Source organism: Pseudorasbora parva, chromosome 22 (genome assembly GCF_024679245.1).
Source record: "Pseudorasbora parva isolate DD20220531a chromosome 22, ASM2467924v1, whole genome shotgun sequence".
Lineage (NCBI taxonomy): Eukaryota > Metazoa > Chordata > Actinopteri > Cypriniformes > Gobionidae > Pseudorasbora > Pseudorasbora parva.
The window spans coordinates 16,204,294-16,219,280 of NC_090193.1; the positions used below are offsets into that span (position 1 = coordinate 16,204,294).

The following is a 14,987-nucleotide window of genomic DNA, read 5'->3' on the forward strand; positions in this document are numbered from 1 at the left end:
CAATTAAAACGATTATTATCAACAACGATAATGATTATCGATTAGTCACGTATGCGCAGTGCCCAGAAACCTTAGCCAGATGCGTTGCTTTACAGTAGTAAATAACCCATTACTATGGACAAAACGCATAGGATAAATAGAGGACACAGGGTGAGCTGCTCCAGGACAGGTACATGATCCCAGTTGTCTGAAACATGAACATTTATATTTAATAGCCCTTCAAACTAAAGCGTTACAGCGTCTTGCCCTGTCGTGCCTTCTGTGTTTACTGCCTCTGCCGTGTTTTCCTCATCACATAAATTATATTTTATTTGTATACCCTTATCTGTAAATGTTAGAAAGTCTTGTGTGTATTTCCATTTGACATATTCTGACAACAAGCAAGTCTTGGTAAACTTCAAAGACTTTAATGAACGACCACCAATAGCCACATGCACGTCAAACTGTAAAAGTGCGCGATGATTCTCTAAAATATGCATTTTGCTAAAATATATGTTTTGTTAAGTGCAAGTGTCAAATTCGACATTAAACAGAAGAAATAATCATGTTAATGAGAGCAGTAAGAGTAAAGCCAGTGTTGCTGAAATAACTCATTAATGTAATAGAATTACTATGTTCAGATGAGTGAAAGTGTGTGTTCTTCATGCCTAGTACAAGTTAACATTTTGTACTTTTGTTTGTTTCTGATTGTAATGTTTGTATTTTAACCCTTTTTTGCTTATAATATACAGCATAGCCGACATTGATACAGTCACTATATTTGTTTTCAAGGGCTTTAAATCACACATTGTTAGGAGGACAGCATTGGCCAGGATGTGGAATAACATTGTTTAGAATAATGGATTAAAATCATCTCGACCTATTCGGTTTCTTTACAAATTTACAAACCTGACAAACGTTGTTTATTTAATTTTGTATGTTTGTTCTTTTGTGATTATTTGTGCTGTTACTTGTAGTTTGATTATTTGTTTTTATTTTATTACAGTCTGTTTACTTGTCTTTAATAATGTTTGAAATGTACACTTACATAGATCATAGATATACATTATGTAGAGGCCTCATTTGACCGATCTGCACAAGCACTAATGAGGAATCAGTATGTGTGTATATATATATATATATATATATATATATATATATATATATATATATATATATATATATATATATATATATATATATATATATATATATATATATATACATAGAATTAATTCATAATGCATAATTGTTTTATTTGCATTGTTCTTTTTTTTTTTTTTTTTTTTTATTGACATACAGACATACAAACCACAATAGTGCAGTAATTGACAATCGAGTAATTACATAATTCTAGAAGTGAAATAAAAGTGTGTTAATGTATAAGGTGTGTGTGGGTGAGTGTAGGTGTGGGTGTGTATTCATAAGCAAAATTACACATTTATTATTTATTATATTATCACTACCATCACTTATCATCATCATACCATCATCATTGTAATAATCAGTGTCCCCTTTTTTTTTTTTTTTCTTTTTTTTTTTCCTATGTAATATTTATCATTGTCACCACTTTCAATGGGTCAATAAATTTCACATAGTATAATAATAATATAAGATAATCCTCCCCCCACATCTTTTCAGTCCCTATACTTTTTATTTTATTTTTTATTTTATTTTTATGTTGTGTGTAGTGTCTAAGGTGCATTAAAAGAAGGGGGACATTGTGCGAGTGTCTCAACTTAGGACAGAGATGCTGTCCTAGAATTTGCATTGTTCTTGCATTCAATGTAAAAAGCCCTGGTGAAAAAAATGTAGCTGCTAGCCAATGGCGACTCGAGCTTCAATTTGTCCATGTAGGGTTTTAAAGGAACACGTGGACTTTTGGGGACTCTAGCTTATTCATCATATCCCCCAGAATTAGAAAAGTCCATAAATACCAATTGTCATCAATTATTGTTATTTTAAGTTACAAAATAAAGCAAACATTTTCCTATTCACATGTTGTGATGTGTATAGTTGTGATTGTGTACTAAGACCGACGGAAAATGAAAAGTTTTGATTTTCTAGACAGATATGGCTAGGAACAATACACCCATTTCCGCGTAATAATCCAGGAACTTTGCTGCTGTACCTGCAGAGGCACAATGATATTGCACAGCCCCTGAAAATAGTCCCCAGGTTGTCACGTTGGTTATGTTGACAGAAGTTAGCCAATTTTCAGGAGCTGTGTAATATCATTGTGCCGCTGCACACATAGTATGGCAGCAAAGTTCCTGGATTATTATGCAGGAATGAGAATACAGTTGAGAGTATAGTATATTTTAGCACATTTTTGAGCTCTTTTTTATCGTTACATGTGTTTCATGAGACTCTGCATCGTAAGTGCAATGCTGTACCAGGTGAGCTTCTAAACAAGTTTACTACTTCAGGAAACAGACATATGGAGGAGGTTATGTGATGGACATGTCAAAATGTATTAGATACAAGTGCACAATGGTGAAAGGGTAAGCGTTTTGGGGTCATAACATGGTATTGTGCAAGGAACTGCATAAAAAATAAGTCTTAATTAATAATCTGCCCCTGTAATCATAATTGTGTGCAAAAAGGAATGAAAGTTGATGTTTTACTGCCTCTGGTGTTTAATTCAGCTATAAACTCAAACTGCTGTGATTTCTATGTACTGGTACATGTTTTGAGTTTTGCAAATGTAAGACTGTTTTGCAAAATGTAAGGCTCCAAGTTTTTTTTCCAACACTGGTTTTTGCTTCTTTCTTTCCTTTACAGTATTGAAAGATTATTTTAAGTGTCTAATAATAATCCAATATGCACGATGAGTTGGCTTTTTTACTTTTAGCTGATTATTTATTTAACTTCAATTTTGCTTTGCAAAAATAAGGCAAACATTTCTTTTAGTAAACTGAACTTGTTAGAACGTACAATGTACTGCTAATGACTGTTGAATGTATCTGGTCAAATGATACACTTAAAGTAAACGGAGATTGCATGAAAGAGATGCAGAGAAGAGAAGAAGATCAAGATGGAAAGAAAAGGACAGAAAAAGTGAGCTGAGACAGAATTGAACCCCATTCTGTCAGCACCACTGCATGACGCAGCACTGCTGGGTAAGCTCAGGGGCCGACCTGTCTTAAACAACATCTGTGATGCACATCTGCGTTTTTATGTGAGAGAGGTTGGATAATTTCAGATCTGTACTGAATTTTACATTTGCATTAATTGAGTCTCATTTTCAAGAGTAAGTGTCAACGTTTCATTTTATCCACAGCTCACTTCTGCCGTTTTCATGCGAGTTATAAAAGCAGTCTAAAGCCCAAAGTATACTTTCCGCACTGTACGTGTAACATAATTTGTCAGCTGTCATCATCAGCAAGGTGCGTAGAACAGTGCATGTGCGCTTGAGTGCTTAAAAACAAAGTCCACTAGGCCGAACGTGTCTTTTCACACTCACTGACAAAGAAATACACTTTTAAAGGCTTGCGCTCTCAATTGTGCGTGAGACGGAGCGGAACATGGAAAATAAAGTTTGCCAGGGCCTTAAAGCAGTGTTTCTCAACTGGGTAGCTGAGGCCTACTAATCTTCCTACACCTACTAATCTAGGTGACAGTATCATTTTAAATTAAATGTAAAAAAAAAAAAAAAAAAAAAAAAAAAAAAATTGTAATCTTAACACTCAAGCATACACTCATCTAAAGGATTATTTGAAACACCATACTAATACTGTGTTTGACCCCCTTTCGCCTTCAGACCTTCCTTAATTCTACATGGCATTGATTTAACAAGGTGCCGAAAGCATTCTTTAGAAATGTTGGCCCATATTGATAGGATAGCATCTTGCAGTTGATGGAGATTTGTGGAATGCACATCCAGGGCATGAAGCTCCGTTTCCACCACATCCCAAAGATGCTCTATTGGGTTGAGATCTGGTGACTGTGGGGGCCATTTTAGTACAGTGAACTCATTGTCATGTTCAAGAAACCAATTTGCAATGATTCGAGCTTTGTGACATGGTGCATTAACTGCTGGAAGTAGCCATCAGAGGATGGGTATATGGTGGTCATAAAGGGATGGACATGGTCAGAAACAATGCTCAGGTAGGCCGTGGCATATAAACAATGCCCAATTGGCACTAATGAGCCTAAAGTGTTCCAAGAAAACATCCCCCACACCATTACACCACCACCAAAAGCCTGCACAGTGGTAACAAGGCACGATGGATCCAAGTTCTCATTCTGTTTACCAAATTCTGACTCTACCATCTGAATGTCTCAATAGAAATTGAGACTCATCAGATCAGGCAACATTTTCCAGTCTTCAACTGTCCAATTTTGGTGAGCTCATGCAAATTGTAGCCTCTTATTCCTATTTGTAGTGGAGATAAGTGGTACCCGGTGGGGTCTTCTGCTGTTGTAGCCCATCCGCCTCAAGGTTGTCCGTGTTGTGGCTTCACAAATGCTTTGCTGTATACCTCGGTTGTAACGAGTGGTTATTTCAGTCAAAGTTGCTCTTCTATCAGCTTGAATCAGTCGGCCCATTCTCCTCTGACCTCTAGCATCAACAAGGCATTTTGACTGCTGCATACTGTATGTTTTTCCCTTTTCACACCATTCTTTGTAAACCCTAGAAATGGTTGTGCAAGAAAATCCCAGTAACTGAGCAGATTGTGAAATACTCAGACCGGCCCATCTGGCACCAACAACCATGCCACGCTCAAAATTGCTTAAATCACATTTCTTTCCCATTCTGACATTCAGTTTGGAGTTCAGGAGATTTGTCTTGACCAGGACCACACACCTAAATGCATTGAAGCAACTGCCATGTGATTGGTTGATTAGATAATTGCATTAATGAGAAATTGAACAGGTGTTCCTAATAATCCTTTAGGTGAGTGTATAGCTGCACTCTTTATTGTACCCAGTTCAACATTTTTGGCTTGAGGTTGTACATTATTCTTAAAGGGTTAGTTCACCCAAAAATGAAATTTCTTTCATTAATGACTCACCCCAATGTTGTTCCACACCCGTAAGACCTCTTTTCATCCTCGGAACACAGTTTTAAGGCGGGCGTACACGGTGCGATTTTTGCTGTCCAACATTGAAAACTCCGGTGTCTGTGTTAGTGTTACACGAAAACGCGTGTGAACGCGGCTGGCTCGTGGTGCAAACAGTCGTGCCGTGTACCAGCTGATTAGATGCGATGATCAAATGAAAAGACTCGTAGCGTCTGCAATATCTCACAACCTTCCGAGTCTCCGAATTCGCACAGTGTACGCCTTCCTTAAGATATTTTATAGTCCGAGGGCTAGACGTTGGTTGGTTGGTTGGTTGGTTGGTTGGTTGGTTGGTTGGTTGGTTGGTTGGTTGGTTGGTTGGTTGGTTGGTTGGTTGGTTGGTTGGTTGGTTGGTTGGTTGGTTGGTTGGTTGGTTGGTTGGTTGGTTGGTTGGTTGGTTGGTTGGTTGGTTGGTTGGTTGGTTGGTTGGTTGGTTGGTTGGTTGGTTGGTTGGTTGGTTGGTTGGTTGGTTGGTTGGGTTGGTTGGTTGGTTGGTTGGTTGGTTGGTTGGTTGGGTTGGTTGGTTGGTTGGTTGGTTGGTTGGTTGGTTGGTTGGTTGGTTGGTTGGTTGGTTGGTTGGTTGGTTGGTTGGTTAGAATTTTTGAAGCGTCGACAATACATTTTGGTCCAAAAATAACAAAAAATACGAATTTATTCAGCATTGTCTTCTCTTCCGTGTCCCACAAATAAAGAATCAAACGGTCATGATTCAAGATTCGGATACGCGTGTCATACTGGCAAACTGTTGATATCACGTGACATGGGTGAACTAACCCTTTAAAGGCGCAGCAAGTACTTTCTTGTAACCAATGTTGATTTTTAAAATCACCAAAACAAACAGGCCCCTACCCCAAGAGTGTCTCGCCCCTATTTTGATAGGACCGCCGCACACATACATACTTAACTCAGGGAACGACTATGGGCGAGAGAAGGGAAGAGAGCGGACAGATGGCTGAAGCCCTTGGCCCCTTAAATGTATCTGATATGATAAAAATAGCTGTTTTTACCTGACCGGAAAAGCGGAAGTGCGGGCACCCGGGGACTGTGTTCCGTCCCGTCATAATAAAAGTCCCGGTACTCGCGAGCCGTTTAGAATAGGTGCCCTCCAGTGGAAGAAAAGTTGCATAGTGCACCTTTAATGTTAAAGTCATCCCTTCCACCCCAAAAACACAGTTCTCATGATAACTCAATAGCACGACAGTCCAGACCTCAACCCGATAGAACACCTTTGGGATGAATTAGAGCAGAGACTGTGAGCGAGGCCAACATCAGCGCCTGACCTCACAAATGTGCTTCTTGAACAATGGTCTTAAATTCCCATAAACACACTTCTAAACCTTGTGGAAAGCCTTCCCAAAAGAGTTGAAGCTGTAAAAGTGTGGGCCAACTCCATATTAAACACAAGGAATTAAGAATGGGATCATCTGTTGTCAAGTTCATGTGCATGTAAAGGCGGATGTCCCAAAATCGTTGTTGATACAGTGTATCATACCAAAAACAATCTAATGAAAACAAAAACGTGAAATTCTCTGTTGTGACTTTGGGTTGACATAAAAGCTTGTAAAAAATGAAAAAAACAGGAAGAGGGTGTGACCACTGCAATCAGTTTAAGCTTTCTCACTCTGTCCTGCGTCTGTTGGTGAGCCCGTGTCCCCCTCTCACAATTTAGATTCCCCTCGTTCTTTACAGCACTTCATTCTTCATGCTGCGCTGCACTTGCCGTTGTTCACTCAGCAGCAAGGTCACAGTCAACACGAGCGACGCAATTCAACTTACACAGAAACCTGAGTGCAAAACAGGGGCGACATTTACGGGCAAACACGATTAAACTGGTGACAACACGGTCTTAAGGAATCAATAAGAGCCTTGACCAGTGTTGCTAAGAATACACATGAATGTCTCCATCACACGACAAAACGTGATCCAAATGAAGTCATGTTGTTCCAGAGATGCATGAGCCAGCTGAACAACTGTCATTGAGTGGGAGAAGCTCTGCCCAGATAGTTGGGCCAATGGCATTTAAACGTGTCCACAATAAAAAAAGAAAGCATGTGCCAAGTTTTGTTTCATATCATAATTTGGAAAACTTGTATATCATGTTTGAGAAAAGTTTAAAAGTTCTTAATCATCATTTAAGGATTGAAAAATCATCACATTAAGTAATTTTAATACATTTTTGGACATTAGTGTTATTTTAGTATTAGTTTTAGTATTATTATATAATGATATTTATTAAATGAATTTATTATTGCACTGTAAAAAAATATTTAGAAAAAAAGTTACCTGGTTGCCTTAAAATTTTGAGTTCATTGAAATTCATATTTTGAGTTAATACAATGACATTTTGAGATTCGACAACCTTTATTAAAATATTATTAAAAGATTTTGTAAGCATATTGGGTAATGTGTGTGTGTGTGTGTGTTTTATTTCTGATGACGCAGTGAAACATGCCAAATAGTGCTATTTTCATGATTTTCATGATTTATGTGGTTCAGATACAATAATATTTTGAGTTTCTATTTATTAAACAAATTTCCTTCATTGTATCAACTCAAATTTTTCATTTCAATAAACTCAAAATTAAGGCAACCAGGTTACTTACTTTTTTAAGTTAAACCAACAAAAACCAACAATTGTTTTTTTACAGTGTGAGAACAAAAGCCTAAATTCAATCTGTTCATCATATAAAGGCAATCATGTCGTTTTAGAAAATTTGGATTTTCCGATTGTGTTCCGAAGATGAAAAAGTCTTATGGGTTTAGAACGACATGAGAGTGAGTAATTAATTTTTGAGTGAACAAAAACTTTTTCCTTTTTTGTTGCATGCTTTTATCATTTTTACTAGTATAGATATATATTCTTGTTTTTAGCTTTATTTTTATTTGAGTTTTAGTCATTATTTTCTTTAAGTTTAAGTTATTATGTTTATCTAAATGAATGAAAACAAATTGTTTTAGTGGTGACACTTTAAAATAATGTCTCACTTGTTAACGTTAATGCATTAGCTAACATGAATAATAATTAGAAATATATTCTCACAGCATTTATTAACCTTTTGTTAATAAAAATGGTCATGTTAGTTCACAGTACATTAACTAATGTAAACAAATAGAAATTGAGATACACTTTTAGTAAATGCTAAGATGAACATGAACTAAAATTAATAAACGGTGAAGAACTGTTGTTCACTATTAGTTCAATATTAAATAAAGTAAAACTAATGTTATCTAATAAACCTTATTGTAAAGTACTACAATTTTAGTTAACAACATCACTGAATGGGTTTTTACAACCTTGCAGTGTCAAAAAAATGTCAAATTATCAGATTAAACTACATGAATTTGAATAATAAAAGAACTACTTAACTACTTAAACTCTTGAAAAGAAAATCATATTAATTCGCCTTTAATAATTGGCTTTTTCTTCATTATGATATCAGGAGAGTTGTATCGACCTGCAGTTTATACCCCTTTAAAATAAGTGAATTTTAATTCAGAAATAAAATCATGCTCCACATAGGGAAAGGGTATATTCACTGTGCGTGGATTGCATTTTTACTGTATGTCAGAATAAATTAGTATTTAGTCATCAAAGGCAGGTTCAATAATGTTCTGTGCATTTGTGGGACATAAAATGCCATCTAGATAGGCAGCTCACTAGGCGAAACATAGCGCAGTAAACTCACACCACATGTCTGGACCTCTCAGCAGCGTGTGAGGGTCAGGGAATGTTGATTATGGTGATGGCTGAGAGGTTATTCTGTCGAGCGATACAGATACAGAATAATAGATGCGCGTCATCTTTCAAAACTCAGAGACAGACGCTGAATTATTCATCCTGGTTTGATGGCTGTGTGGGTCTCTCTTGCCTTCTTTCATATATTGCAGCCCATGGGCCTGGTATACCTTAGCTAATGCCATCAAACAAACATGACGTGCTCTGGACTTTCATTGAGGATCCCTGCGTGCCTGTCACTGAAGGAAAAAAAAGAAGCTGGTCTTCTCCTTCAACCTTCAGTTCAAAATCAGCAGTAAGGGCAGTAAAATACAGCAGGAAGCCTAAAACTGCAAGTCTTCAAAAACATAACACAAGTTTGGGCATCCCTCATTATTGATAATGCTCAGAGAGCTTTGAGGTGAATGTCTTTGCTTATCAGTCTCACCGCTTCAGCTTCAAAGGTATGTTTTTTCAGATCGATAACAATATGCAGCACAGCATAACAGAGATGGACAGATCGGCGGAACACAGAGAGCTTGGAACATCTGAAAGAAGTGCAAATAAACACCTGAGGTTACAGGAAGGAGAGCTGCCGGTTTTTAGATGTTTGAAAGTCATTTTCCACATGTTTTATATCATAATTACTCCGGTTGAGATGTTCTTAAAGCCATTTTGAAACAAAGTGGAGCTGTACGGTTGTTTATCTAGATTTATGTCTCCATCTGCACCTGTTGTAATACATTGAAAACACCCACGCTGCCATCTACTGGCCATGATATGGAAGTGAAAGCAACCTGAAGATAGTGAGGATATCTCTGGGTAAACATATTTTTTCCCCTCAAAAAAAAGTTGTTATTAACGTCATTAACATGTATAACATGGAAATGTAAATTATTAAACCTTTTTTTTTTTTGTCTGAACAGGATTTAATGTCGAGTGTCAAGAACTGTAAACAAACACAATAGTAAAACATACAAAAGCATCACAACAATAAAGATTTTAGGTTAAAATTAATTATTTTTAAATGTTTTGACCAATTTTTGACCTCACTAATTAATTTGAATTGCTGCTCCTGCATTATGACCTTTTTTATATGTACAAATATTCACTTTTCTAATATGAAGTCATAAAAACTAAAATAATTTGTATGTAAATTTACATAATAATAATTTCCATTAATTTGGAATACAGCATGTCACACAGCAGGACAGAATAACTTTCCAAAGGTTTATCATTAAAACTGCGAAGCATGTGACTAGAAGTCATTAAAATAAATTAACCAGCAGGTCTAAATACAGCTTAACTGAAATCATTCAATCTACAGAGAAATAATTAGTCTCAACTATTGGCCAAAGCACTCATTATCTTATTAATGGCAGTGTATGGGAAGACATGGCTATCAGACACACACACACACACACTAACAGGGTTTCATGTTTTATGGGGACATTCCATAGACATAATGACTGTAGAAAATGGATCCCCTAACCCACAACCCTAACAAAGACCTGACCATCATCGAGAAACGGTGGGTTATATTTTAATGTGTTACCATATTGTCCACCCGTTACCCTCTGTACATGAGCATGTCTATGTCTATATGTTTGTATATGAACGTATGTAAACATATTATTGGTCTGCTATTAAACACCATGGTTTCCAGCTAATCACAAATGTTCTAATGTGGTGTGATGTACGCAATACGGAGGAAGTCGCGTTGCATATGTGTACGTGTGTGTAGTCTGTTCTGTGTTTCAGATTCCACATCAAGGAAGATGACGCCCCGGTTCATGCTGCCAAACACCTCACGGCCCCCCATTTAAATACCCATATCTCCTCTGTCCTGCTCATTCTGCTTTTTGCTTGTTTCCGGTTGCTTGTTACTGTTTGTACACTCCCCATTAGCACAGCTTTGTGATTGTTACTGTTATTACAGTCCTTGTATACCGTGTGTTCGTTATTACTGAACCGTTCTTTGTTAGCATTGTGGTTGTAAAGTGTATGGTTGCATTTGTAGTGATCTTTCTTTTAAAGTCGTCCCGTTGTATGTGAGACTGTAAAGGGGGGGAACATGTAAGTAAGTCGCACAAAATACAGTACATTGTGCACCACGTGAAATGCCTGTTGTATTAGACTAATAGGTTAAGGATAGAGTACCACCCCTTGACTGTATGATTTGTTTATCTGGTTAGTAAGAATAGTTAAGTTAGGGCGTTTTTACGCTGAAATACTTTTTTCTTTTGAAATTTAGTTTAACTGATAAAATCTATATATATATATTTTTTTTTTATTATTATTTATTTATTTTGCACCTTCCCACCTTGTTATTGTATTGTTATTTGCTTTTGTCTTTTCACCTTAATGATACAAATCTTTAAAGGGGGGGTGAAATGCTTTTTCATGCATACTGAGCATACTGAGACTTGGATTCCCATCCTAAACATAGACAAAGTTTCAAAAACTAATGTTGGACGTTTGATGGAGTATTTCTGTGTTAAAAATACTCCTTCCGGTTTCTCACAAGTTTCTGAGAGTTTTTTTCGAGTATGGGTCAGCTTGACGTCGATAGATCGGAAGGTCCTTGTATGGGCCGTACGGGCTCTTCTCCCGGTAGGGTGCGCGCGTGTGACTAGAGCGAGAGAGGAAATGCACGCCCCATAAACACTCGCTCAGGTGGAGATCCACTCGTCTGTGCAACATGTCTGTCGCGCCGCGCTCCACTTTATTCCTATGGTTGACGTCAAGCGACTTCAACGCTTCAGCACAGCATTCCGGGAAGGCAGCACAGCATTTGAACCGATTTGAACGCAGAAATGACGGGAAGCTTCACAACATCACTTCAGTTGCGTCGCAAAAGTGGATCTCCACGGTCACTGCTGTCAGGACTTCACCAAATCAACAATTACCAAAGAAGTGTGTTTTTGACGGAGTGGTCCCAGTCGTGCTTTGGAAGCAGTCGGTGAGTAAAACTGCTTCAAATGTCTGTGCTGTTGGCAATCGTCGCGTGAGTAAACATCAGTAAACGACACGATCGTGTATAATGTTAGTTAATTTATCAATGGAGCATGTGATCTATGTGTGTGTTTAAATACATTTGTTTAGCTGACCACTATAGGTGTCAGTTTGTTTATTGGAAAACCACCCAAACATAAACCTAGCGTTCTCACAAAGCGTGCTTCGTCATTCAAATGCGCTAACGGTTACTCCATTGTTGTTCCATGTATAACGTTACACTAGTCTGACGTGTAAAACCGTTTTGCTTGCTACTGCTAATGTTTAGTCGCATACAATAGTCTATAAACCGAATCATGTCCTCATAAACTGCGAGTAAACACACACAAATTTTGACAGGCCACTAAATACAGTTCATACCACAGAGACGGACGTCCTGCTGTTGCTGTTTCTCCTGTTCAATTTATTTCAGCCTCCGGATCTGATTCTGGATCATATATGTATTAGTTGAATCTGGGTAGCGGTTTCTTCTCCACGCTTGACGACGTCACCGTTTTTTCCGCACTCGTCATTCTTTAGCTCCGCCCACACGATACGCCTCCAGGTGCTCAGTTTTTTTTCCGGAAAGACTCGGTACAGCCCATATTTCTTTTATAAATATAATAAAACTAAAGACTTTTCGGAGATATGAAGGATGCAAAACTACTCTATAGGTACTCAAGATTGACATGAGATTGACTGAAACTGAGGGTTTCACCCTCCCTTTAATTTGAGAGCCAAGATACCGTACTAGCATCTGTAAAACCGCACTCTTCAATCTTAAAAATATAAAACGTGCTCTCTTATGCAAAATGTTGAACAGTTAGTTGATGCGCTCATGACCTCAAGGCTTGATTATTGTATTGTTCTATTGGGTGGTTTCCCTGCTAGATTAATAAACAAACTCTAGCTGGTCCAAAACGCAGCCCCTCAAGTTCTCACTAGAGCCAGGAAGTATGACCATATTAGCTCGGTTCTGTCAACACTGCATTGGCTCCCTATTAAACATCTTATACATTTTAAAATCTTGCTTATTACTTACAAAAGCACTAAACAGTTTAGCTCCCCAGTACTTGAGCGAGCTCTTAACACATTATACTCCATCACGTCTATTGCGGTCTCAAAACTCTGGCCAGTTGATAATACCTAGAATATCTAAATCAACTGAGGGCGGTCGATCCTTTTCCTATTTAGCACCTAAACTCTGGAATAGTCTTCCTAGCATTGTTCGGGAAGCAGACACACTCTATCAGTTTAAATCTAGACATCTCTTTACTATGGCACATAAAACATTATCAATTTACATTATTCAAATTAGTTACATGATTGTTAGGCTGCATTAACTAGGTCAGCCGGAACCGGGAACACTTTCCATAACACCTGATGTACTCGTTTAAATCATAAGAAGAATGGCATCTACGATATTATTCTCTCTGTTTATCCCAAGGTTTACTGCAGTCCTCAGGATCCGGGCAATATCCAGATCAGATGGTGGACCTGCGCCCAGACACAACGCAGCCCTGAAGTGTCAACTAGACTCTCCCCTGTGAAACCTCATCGACACGACAGTCAGTGGCACTGATCCTCAACAAACCCGTCTCCGGCATGATGACTCTGATCTTCAACCAAATGGAACTGGACAAATATTCTAAATTTTCCGATCTAATCTGACTTGTAATGCTGCCTGAATGATAATCATGCGCTGATCTTTCGTTGGCCAGGGGAGAAATGGCCCCTGAATTTTTTGTGCATTATTTTCCTGTTATCACTGTAAAGCACTATATAAATAAAGGTGACTTGACTTTGGCATTGTACACAACAGAAAATAAAGTTTTGCCTATATACTTTTCTTTGACCAACCTTTCTTTTAAGATACACTTACACGTATTTTAATGTTATACTTCTGTTTACTCCTAGACAAATATCCACTAAAATGTACAGGATGTAACATTGTTTAACTTAAGCATTTAGGTACACTGTGTAAATTTGAACGTTTCGCCCTCTAGCGGTTAAAAAACAAAACTGCGTTCAAAACATGTTTTAGTAGTACTTCAGCTCTAAGTGACTGTATGAATCAACATGGTACTAAAAGAGAAAGAAAGAAATGATCCTACTGCTCATAAAATATTCACTACTAGGCCATGGGTGGTTCCGTGTTTTTTTTTAAAGGCTTGGTTGTGTTTATGAGGTGCAGTATAACATGTCTTAATACTTCTTGTAATGCTGCATTTTTCTTATATTTTACCTTTGTTCCACACCACTGTCTTCACTGTCCTTTGTCCTCCGAAAAACCCAATGGTCTTAGATTGGTTGGTTGGCCAAATGTAGTTTCATGTATTTTTTTTGGGCTGAAGTCCCAAGCACAGGTTGTCCGGAAACGCCACGCCTCTTACCATTACGGGCAGAAGTCAAGGGGGTAATCTAGCGCTCGGAAAGCGTTCCACCCATAGGTGCGGCCATTGCTAACCAAGCCATCACCTGCTGTTAGCATCCCTTTGGCTCCCATTCATTTTTGAGTCACTTTGACAGTGAATAACTTTACATCTGAGGCGTTTAAAGACTCCATTTGTCCATTGTTTATTTCTAAAGAAACACGACAATGCATAAAAGGCTCCGTTACCTTGTATCTTACACTATCGCCCCGCAGAAGCTGTTTTTGTAAAAATAGGCTAACGATTGCGTCATAACCAACGCGACTCTGTCGCACAGTTGAGAAATTACCGTATAGACCTGAGGAGACGCTCGCAGTCAATCTTTTACTGTCTATGAGACAGTCGGGGGGACGTGGAGACAAAGTCTGATAAAGTCAAGGGGGAAGAATGGGGAGAAGCCCATAGTGAGCCAAAAGCAACGGGAGAAAATATTTAAACAACGTGATTCAGCTTTCACTTTCCACAACTACTAGAAGACCTACAGCTGTCAGACAGGAGGCTCACGTCACATCTACGTCGTCAAGCTCAGTCTGAGCCTGCGCAGTTCGCTCAGCCATCAGGAAGTGAGTGCTCCTATGCTGACATCACTTAACGCCGTAGAAGTCAATGGGATCGCTCTGTCCATTTCTTTTACTGTCTATGGCAGAAGTCACATCTGCGGTGACTAGCAAGGGTTTATGATGTCACCAACCCGGGAAGAAGTTCGTCGTAGTCCAAACTGGACGTTTTTGTAGACAAAAAACTGCCATAACTTTAAAAGACAATATCTCTGTTTGCATTGAACTTTGCAGATACTGTTTA

The 14,987-nt window shown here is 38.1% G+C and overlaps 1 protein-coding gene across 1 annotated transcript in view; it reads right to left on the bottom strand.

Annotated features, from left to right (window-relative positions):
• The window catches only part of wdr18 (WD repeat domain 18), a 131,351-nt gene that overhangs the window by 98,201 nt on the left and 18,163 nt on the right, over positions 1 to 14,987 (bottom strand). The gene's annotated exons all lie outside the window — the stretch shown is intronic.